Source organism: Octodon degus, unplaced genomic scaffold (genome assembly GCF_000260255.1).
Source record: "Octodon degus isolate 3935 unplaced genomic scaffold, OctDeg1.0 scaffold00003, whole genome shotgun sequence".
In the NCBI taxonomy this organism is placed as follows: Eukaryota; Metazoa; Chordata; class Mammalia; order Rodentia; family Octodontidae; genus Octodon; species Octodon degus.
This window is the reverse complement of record NW_004524579.1, coordinates 27,701,930-27,712,285: the sequence shown is the minus strand read 5'-3', so window position 1 is coordinate 27,712,285 and position 10,356 is coordinate 27,701,930.

Below are 10,356 nucleotides of genomic sequence, written 5' to 3'. Positions count from 1 at the left end.
AATGTTTTCCCTAAAAGTATTTGGACAATGAAATGTCTAGGCATTCAGACAATGAAACACCCAAGATAATCCTTAAGTCAGTCTCAGTCTCTCTCCTTCCCTCTCCCTCTCTCTGTCTCTCCATCTCTCTCCCTTCCTCCCCATCCCTCTTTTCCTCTCCCTCACTCCTCCTCCCCCTCTCCCTTCCTCTCTTCCTCCCTCTCTCCCTCTTTCTCTCTTTCTCCCTTTCTCCCTCCCTCTGTCCATTTTTCCCTCCTCTCCCTCCTTCCCTCCCTGCTCTTCTCCCCTCCTTTTTCTGCCTGTCCCATTAGGAAGAGGAGTCAGATCTAGGGTATCCTCACAGCCTGGGCTCTAAGGCCTAGAAGGCACAAGTCACTGAAACTGCCTTTCTTCCTCAGCAAGGAGGTGAAATCCATGGTGCAGAGACTTCTGGAGAAGGAATGAACATGCTCCTTGGGTTACATGCTTCTAGCTATAGGTTGGTTATTTTAAACCTGTACCTTCACTAAAATCTCCTAGGAAATCTTCAAGTACATTGAAAAAAAAAATGAGCCATAGATGACCATAGTGGCCCACTTACCAATAGCTGTCCTTGTTTGTCACTCTCTGACTTTCTCCCTCTTACTATAAATAGAGGTATAGCTCAGTGAGAGTAAGAATATATAGTGTGTCCAAGGCTCTAGGTTAGCAGCAGCCTTCAAAACTGGTTTAAAGTTTTCCACATTTACAAAAATCTAGGGCTAGGGATATAGGTCAGTGGCACAGCACCTGCTTGGCAAACACAAGGTCCTGAGTTCGATTTCCAGTACAAAAAAAAATAATAATAAATCTAAAACACACCTTTGGTCTCTTTTCTAGTAAACAAAACCTGGCAAGACAAAATGGGCCTCCTCTCCCTGTCTCCACATTGTCTTCTCCCATTCACTCTTTACCCCATTCCAACTTGAATTTCGGGGAGACTATTCTTCTCAAGGTGACCAGACCACCACATTTTGGAGTCTAATGACCTATACTCAGGCTTTCTCTGAATTACCTCATTCAGTGTTTTACATATAGCATCCCTCTTGACTCCTCTTTGAAAGGCTTCTTTTTTAGTTGAGTCCCAGGATGCTTCTCTTGCATATCCAGCTTATTAGGGTGTGAATCTGAGATGTCCCTGAGAGGCCATGTGGTAAAGGCTGGGTCATCTGCTGAAGGCTCCATTGGGGTGGTGGGAACTGTACAGAACCTAGTTGGAGGAATCGGAACTGGAGTATGCCCTTGCGGCTACCCTTATACCCTGCTCTCTGCCTCTGTCTCTCTCTACTTTCATCTCCTGCGGCCAAGATGTCAGCAGCTTTTTCCTGCCACAGTGCTCCTCACCATGATGTGCATTCTCAACTCAGGTCCAAAGTGATGGGACCAAGTGACCATGGATTGAAATTACTGAGACCATGATCCAAAGTAGAGCTTCTCTTGTTTAAGTTGTTTTGCTCAGGGCCTTTGTCAAAGCACCAGAAAGCTAATACACAAGGTTACTGGCTCTCCAGGGAACAGTATGTGCCAGCTGTGTTATATTGCCAACTGGTGGTCAACTTGTTACACCCAGCTGAACTGAACTAGAGTGGTGCTAAGGCTATCTGAGGATTGTTGCATAAGAGCCTGTTGGAGAAGCTTTTTGGAGAAACTGTTAGGGAACTGCTGGTTCACTTGTGCTATTCTGCTGGAGGACCTTATCATGCTGGCTTTCCTGTTGAACTTGGTTGTCCTTGTAGGAAGAAGTGCTCAGGACCTTGTCATTGAGAATGGACCTTGTCCATTTCATTTAACTGGACCTTGTCCAGTTCATTTTGGGGAGCTCTGGTCTTCATCTTGAGCATCGCTTCCTGGCTGTAGAGGGAAACATGGTACATGGCTTATTCTCCTAGAGAAGCTTGTTGCATTGGCTTTCCCAATAGGAACTCAGTTTTCTTCATCTTTGAAGGAGCTCAGGACCTCACTGTTGCTGAGAATGGCTGTGGTACTTTTTGGGGGTGCTCTGGTGCTTACCTTGAATGTTACTTCTTAACTCCAATGCAGATCCCTCAGCCTGCTAGCCAGACCCTTCATCCCACTGGCACAGACTTTCTAGCTTCTTCCACTGACTTCTGGGCCTTCCCAATGCAGATCCATGAAGTGGACCTGCATAATATATTGTCATGGGCTGTAAGTCTCCAGATGGACTTGTTGGAAGCATTGTTATGAGCCCTAGGTTTTCAGCTGGACTCCTGCAGGATTTTAGGATCCAGGCCCTTAACTGGAGTCTTTGGTCTTTAGTGTGTGGACAGATTTCCTGTGCTCTTGATATATGATTTGTTTTGGGTGATTCATTTAAAAATAATCTTATAAAATGTGTCCTATATTGTATTATTCTCTTGCAAAAACCTCAAACCAATGCACAAGCTACTAAAAAACAATGCAGCAAAGAGTATGCAGAATGGAAAAATACTAAAACTATTTCTACCAAACTCAGGAACCAGACAGAGAGGTTTTATCACCACCACTGTTAACATGTGTAGAAGCTAAAATAAAGCAACAAGGCATGGAAATGAAATAGTAGATATGAGTACTAAACAGGAAGAGACAAAAGGTCTTTACAGATAAGATAATTATACAACTAAGAGCTTAAGACTCTACTTCTTTAAAAATACTATTAGATTTAAAAAGAGGATGTAGCAATGTGGCTAGAAATAGAAGCAAGAATAACTAAAACCAAAAGCAATTCTTTGATTTGAAAGAAAAAATATTGAATACATACATTCACCAGAAGCTTGATTAAGGAAAGGAGAGAAAGCAATCATAACAATATTATCAATGAAAAAGGTGATATGAGCATAGGTTTAAGAACTACTCCAAAAGTTATCAAAGTAACTAGTGTGTCTCCTGTTGCCCACATTGACTTTGGATTTCTGGACACAAGTGATCTTGCCTCAGCCTCCTGAGTGGCATGGACTACAGCTGCACAATGCCACACTGGGCTTTTCTTTTATCAGACATGGTCCTTGCATACTTCCACAAATCATTGGTTTGCTTTGTATGGAGGGCCTGTTATGGTTCGTGTGTATTTGTTCTCTGAAAGCCTCATGCAGTCACTAAGGCACAGTTCTACAGTGTGTGATTAATTAATGATTCAAGGTTGGGATTATGGGTCTGAGTACTGCTGGGGATTATGGGTGTGAGTGCTATACCCAGCCTGGGGCAGATAGCCTGAATGTAACATAAGGGAGACAGAGAGACAGACTCACTCTCTGTGGTCTCTGTAGCCATTGTTGCTGCTACTTTCCCCATTTGCTCTTCCTCTTTGCTGCCGCCATGAACTGCTGCCCTCTGCCATGTGCCACTCTGCCTTTGAGCCAGCTGAGTATGGACTGAAACCTCCACTAACTGTGAGCTAAATAAACTTTCCTTCATTTTGGTTGTCAGGTATTTGTCCCAGCAATGAGAGAAGAGTAACTGAGACTGAGCCTAACTGGGAGTGTTAGTCTCATCCAGAGGTCATAAAGGGCTTTGTGAGGGAGTAAATATTAAGTTGGGTGTGGAAGAAGGAAAAGTATGAGGGAACCCTGAGGAAAGGTTTGCAGTGGTGGCAAACCTATGACACTGACAACAGTTGTTTTTCTAAGCTAAAACCTTTTGGCACTTGGTCACTAAAAGGTTCACCATCACTGGGCTAGAGTGTGTCCCACAGGATAGAGAGCAGGGCAGATGGCAAAAGGCCAGCCAGAGAGAGGCAGGGAACACACTGGGCAAGAGCTCATGGCCCGTGACAAGGACTTTGGCCTCCATACTCAGTGTCACAGGAAGCCCTTTCAGCATTTTGAGCACAAAGAGCTAAGCTCCTACCTCAGAAAATACTTCCCATGTATGCAAAGATTATAACTAAGCAGACAAGTAGCACTTTCCAAGGTCCTTTGTCCCCAGCATTATTCAATGACAACATCGACCAGTTCCATACCATAACCACACCCCATCAAGTTCTCAAAATCAGATAAGGTGCAGTGGAAATTCTACCCCCTCGTCTCCAGTGGTTTGGGACTGATCTTTACTCTCACCCAACTCTCACGTGTAGGGTAGACTTCTCAGCATGTTAACTTCTCAGAAGCTTCCTGCCTGGTTTGAACCACTCAGCATTTTCTTTATTGTGGCAGTGATGAGTGAGAACTCACCAAAATTCTAACTCCATGTCCCCTACTCTGTGTCCTTACCTTACCCAGCCCTGTGTGTTTCAGACCACTCATCATGGGCTGTGAGATCAATGAGATAAATCGTGGCAGCACTCTTGAAGCAATGAAACAGAATAGAATAGAAAATATCAGCGTTCATTGAAATAAGACTCATTTTAAGACTTTTTTTTTTTTTTTGTGGAACTGGGCATTGAACTCAGGCCCTTGTGCTTGCCAGACAAGTGCTTTCTGCTGAGTTATCTCCCCAGTCCCTAGACATTTTCATATTAAATATGTGTGTGTTTGTGTTTATCACTCTAGGTGATAAGGATTTTTTTAATTATAGGTCATGATCTAAAAAGAATTGAGATTCACTGCTCTACTTTCATTACCCTTCTCTGTAGAAATGCCAGCAGTGAGATCTAAATTTTACCTTTTATTTCTCCAGATCATTTATATTTATCTTCTGATTTATTAAAGTGTGCTATGCCTCTCATATAAACTAATCACTGTTGGAATATATTTGAGTTTTTCCTCTAGTCATGGTGTTGGATTTCTCTTCTCATCACCAACAATAGCTCACATTTTAAAAAGTGCCTGTGGCTTGTTGAATAGCTCCTACCCGTAACAGACAACTCATTGCCTGTGTCTTCTTGGTACCTGATTGAACTTGCCAGCCCTAGAGTGGTCCATGAACTTCATTGTTCCATTCTAAAGGCTTCAATTAGTACTCATTATTGTTCTAGATTCCCATACAAGCTTTATGCTAAGCTAGTGTGTTTCCTAGCAACCAGAGGCCTAAAAGACAATTGATCTAATACTTGTCCCCATCAATGAATTATTAAATGCTTACTACATGGTTAGAATAGTGTTTGATATTTATATTCTGATGCCCACTGGACAAAGACTGTCAGTAGCCTAACTTTTTAGCTTAATCTCTCTTTTTTTTTTCTCCTTCTTCTCTTTCCTGCCTCCTCTTTTACTCCAAAGTCAGCATAGTTGTGACCCCAGGTTTTCTAAACTTTGATGTGGATTTGACAAAGTTGGAAGACATTTACTTCGCATCTTGGTAAATGTTTGATAAATACAAAACTGGACCACCACTTCCAACTCCTTACTCACTCAATGCCAGATGAGAAATATGCTGCCATAATTATACATGAGCTGGGGCCAGGGAGATGGCTCAGGAGAATAAGCATTTCCCTGGCAAGCACAAAGGTCTGTGTTCAATCCCCGGTTCTGGGACAAAAAAAAAAAGTATACATGAGCACCACTCAGTTTTGTTATTAGTGTCTACATTAGCTAAAAAATATTAAGGGACATTTCAGAAGGTTTTGCTAAGCACTGAAATAATGTTTGCTTCAAAGGTTGAAAAGAAATTGTTCCTGGGTCTAGGGAATCCATCATCTTAAGATGACTATAGTCCGAAACAAGCTGCAGCTTCTGTGACCCCAGCATGAACCAAGAAGCCTCCGTCTAGCTATCAGCAAGTTACTAGTAAGGAGATTTCATATGAGCAGGCCAGTTTGCATGAGCAATTTTTAAAGAAAAAATTATGGCTCAGTAAATTAAATACAAATATGTCTTAATGCTTCAACATAAATAACACACACATAGAAGTCTCCAGGGAAAAGCCTAATGAGTCCCAGTTAGTTCATGAGGGTGATCAGTCAACTATCAAAGGACAGAACATGTACTTTACTGAACTGACTCAAGAATGTGACAACCTGAAATCTTTTAGGAAGTCCCATGACTTTGAACTTGCACAAACTCAAGTGCACACAATGACATCTGATGGCCAGGAAATGTGTGTACCAGAAAGGAAAGCAAGGGTTGTAAATGTATTTGAAATATAAGCTTGCATGCTGGTCACCATCATCATTTGTTTTTACACAGTGCTTCAGTGTGTCTCGTACTTAGTAGGGTTGTGCTTGAACTGTCCAACAAAGCATGAATTATCTAAGTGTCATTTCCTAGGAGGCCACTTGCTTCAGGGAATCATTTCATAGCATAACTGATCTCAGGAATATCCAGCATCTAAATCAAAGTAATGTAGGGTTTATTTGTGAATTGTTAATCCCTAGTCCCCAGTTTGGTTTTATTTTCTGGAGGAAAATTATGATTATTATAACTGTGCCTGAGCTATACTCTGTTGATTACAGGAAGGAATGTGAGGCAATTTGCAACATTAGAAAACATATAAGCTTTAAAGTACTTGTGATCTTTAGGGTGTATCCGTCTGGCTCAGCATAATCCTCAGCATCTTATTAAATAAAGACACTGCTGTTCGATTCTGCGAAACATGAAGAAACCCTCTGCCTAATATTGGCAGGTATGGCTGATAGCGACAGCCTTCCACTTTGCTGTCAGAGAGTTGCTTTTCTAACTCCCAAGAAACCTGACCAACCACGGCAGCAATAATGTTCTAGTTAGGACATCCTTGTGATGAATGACATTGGTGACAAAACCACTCAGTAAATTCTACTGAGAAGAGCCTGGGTGTTGGTGATACTTTCTTGACAACTCAAGAGAAAGACAGGGGCAAAAAAATCACACAGTGACATCTTAGTACAAGGGAAGATCACTAGATGGAGAGTGAGGTGCAGTGTTCTGCTGCTACCTGGTTGGTTAGCAGTGGGCAGGGCATTTCCCCTCTCCAGGTTATAGTTTTTCTGTCCATACCCTGGGGACCCTCACCTACCATATCAGACTTGTGCACACCCCAGGTCCTGCAGCTACCTGGAACTGCCCTTGATTAGGTACCCCCGAAAGTTCATTTCTGATTCCAGCTGGACATGTCTAAGCAGTGTCCTGGGGCTCACTTGTTGTCCCTCAAGTGGGACACAGCGCACGGCTCAGTGGGTACCTGGCGCATAGCAGAGCAGCTGTGCAGGAAAGTGGGGACATGGCGGGTGAAAACTGGGCTGTTTCCAGGAGCCAGCACACTCTTCTCCCCTTCTTCCCAGAGATAGATCATCAGAGGTGCAACAGCTCATGTGGCCTCTCCAGAGGCTCCAGCGCAGGAGTGAGCAGGTGACTCTGCTGCTGGGTGATGCACCTGCAACCCTCCCACCCCTGCCGCCCCATCCCCACCCCTTAGGATCTCCCCTGGGAGATCCAGGCTAAGACTCCAAGATCAACTGTGTTTCATTTCTCAGTGCCTGAAGGAATCTTAGATTTGCTCAGGGTCTGCTCCCACCCAGGAAATGAGATGTTATTGTTGTAGGCAGCTGAGTTAGAAAGAAATATTATAGGCAGACAGGGCCAGGCCCTTGAAGAAAATACCACAGAAGACAAGATATCTTGCAACACTGAGAGCGATGGATGCTCCCGCCATGGGCCAGACCTAAAGACCAGAGATCAAACAAATGCCAACCTCCCTAAAAATTGGCATCTGAGATTGATCATCACCCTGCAGAAAAATCATTAATCCGACTACTACTGGACGGCTACCTGATAAAGTCCTGTTCTACATTCATGTCTGCTTGCTACGTGATTCACTTCCCCATTTGGTCCTGAACTTAATCAATTTTACCTGAGCAATGGTGCTTGTAATCCCATTAGGTGACCATAGTTTTGTCCCACCCCACATCCACCTAAGCAAGTTCCCTTGTTCTCCACCACCTTAGACCCGCCTCACCACATGGTTTTACTCTATAAAAGTCCCTAGAAGAGACAGCTTACTGGGGAACTACTGGCTCGGGCCTCCCTCCTGTCCCTCTCTTGGACAGGAGCTTTCTTTCCCTCAATAAATATATTCTTCTCATAACCTCCGTTTATTCCTAAAATTCATTCTTCAGTTTTAGAGAACACAAACTCGTCCAGGTCAGGTCAGGAGATCATTTTCCCTATGTCATTTGGAGGTTCCCTGCATCATTTGGAGGTCACCACCCGAGGTCAGTTTTTCTCCCTGTATCATTATGGACCAGCTAAAGGAGGTAAGAAAACATAGGACCCTATCTGGATTCTTCCTATTCTGTTCAAAAGTCCACTCTGAGACCAAAATTCACAAGCCCTATGACATCTCTACTAGAGATATCACTCTACTAGATATCTCTACTAGAGATATCTCTACTAGAGGTATCTTTGAATAATAATAATAATATCTTCTGTGAAATAGCTAAAGTGACAGTGAAAAGCATCCATACATCACTAATGTGGTGAAGCTAAAGGAGAACAGGGCCACATTGCTGAGTGTAAGTCTAAAAGAAAGTTTGGTGTGATAGAGGGTCCCACTGAAGTTGCCTGAAAAAAAGTGGCAAAGGAAAATGAAGAAGAGGAATAGGAAAAGGAAGAAGGAAAGAATCAACAAAAACCTGATTGTCTGTCTTCATAAATAGCTTAGAGGAGCATTGTGATCAGCACATCTTATTTGAAATGTCTAGGGACCGGCCAAGTAGCTCAACAGATTAAAGTGCCTAGGGCCAGGGGATCAACCTCTGGGCCCACTGTGCCAGCTCTGCCCTCAGGGTGTGCTGAGATGGCAATTAAGACTGGGTGTGGTGGCACGGGCCTGTAATCCCAGCTCTGGGGAGGCTGTAAACAGGTGGATCACTATGAGTCTGATCTAGTAGTGAGACCCTAAACACCCAAGACCCTTACTTAAAATACAAAAAAAAAAAAGTATATCTAATTATAAAAATTGACCCCAATCAGATCACAATCTCTCAAACTGCTCTAGAAATTGTCAGTGGTTTACATGAAGGGGTTCAGCATCCTCAGCACCCTGAAACTGCATTAAAACTGTACATATTTCCAAATAATCTAAAGATGTCCCTGTTTTCCACATTCTGTGCACTTTGCTATTGGCGTGATGAAGTAATTGAAGATTGTTCTGGCATTACAAGAAAATTGTAAGGTGGTCTTACCTAGAGGTCATTAGCTAGAAGTCCTGAATTATGAACTGTAAAGCTCTATAAGTTGTAAACAGCACAAAACAATGATAACAAACACATGATGACCTTCGCTTTGTGCTCAGGCAGTGGGAGCAGCAGTCTTCTGCTGACACTGTGACAAGGTGTCTTGTTTTTATAGAGTCATGGCAGAGTCAGCTAGCGTGAGAAGTATTGGGATTTTTTTCAGTTAAGAGCTATAGATTTAAAGTTCATATTTAAACAAACTGCAGACTTCTTCATTGTCAGCAAAGAGCGGACAGTGCACTAGTGAAAGTTCCAGAACCTTTGTGCTTAAGCACAACTTGCAACATTCTGCTGTACATTGTATGTTTAGAACACTGAAATGTTCTCAAAGTTAAATAAATAGTACATTTCTTAAAAAGAGGTCAAGTGCGAGAGCACTTAGAGGGGCTGGGGTAGGGGCTCAAAAGCACGACTCAGCTGGGATGAGGAGGAAAGGGAGAAGACAAGCGAGATATCCCGTGTACCATTCTCCCAAGAAGTTCTGATGGAATGTGTGTTATACAAGTGTGTTAAATGTTCTGAGCTTGACCTAGATTTTTTGCTTCCAGGATGCTATTCAAAGGAAATAATTAGAGATACTGACAAAGATTTAGGTATATGGATGATAATTGCTGCTTTATTTATAATAAAGAAACATTGGCAACAATGTAAATATCAAATAGAACAAAATTGTTAAAACATGGTATGTCTTCATGATGGAATAGTGTTCTAGCAAATATACATATTTGAAAGAACTTTTAATAACATGGACTAAGGAGCTGGGGAGATAGCTGAGTTGAATAAGCGCATGCCTAGCAAGTGTAAGGGCCTGAGTTCAATCCCCGGCTCCGGAAAATAAATAAATAAATAAATAACATGGACTAATACTTATAATACATCAAGTTAAAAGGAAGGCTATAAAAGTGATTATGCATTTGTGATGTATAAAATATTCATATACAAAGAAAGGCAGAAGAAGATACATAAACTACCAAAAGTTTCAGCACTTCTTAAATGTTGCATTTTTTCTGTAAAGTTAGCATTTATTATTTTATAATAATTTCATAAATTTATAATTTTTAAACAATAAAACTTTCTGTAAAAGTAAGAAAATAAGATAGTGGGTAAGGGGTTGGCGCTAGAAGTACACATACCTGAAAAACTAGCAAGTGTTTTTAATTTCCAAAAGTGAGGCTTTATTCATCAACTTTCCACTGCGGTGACAATATACCTGCGGCAAGCAGCTTACAAGGAGAAGAATGTTTATTTTGTCTCAG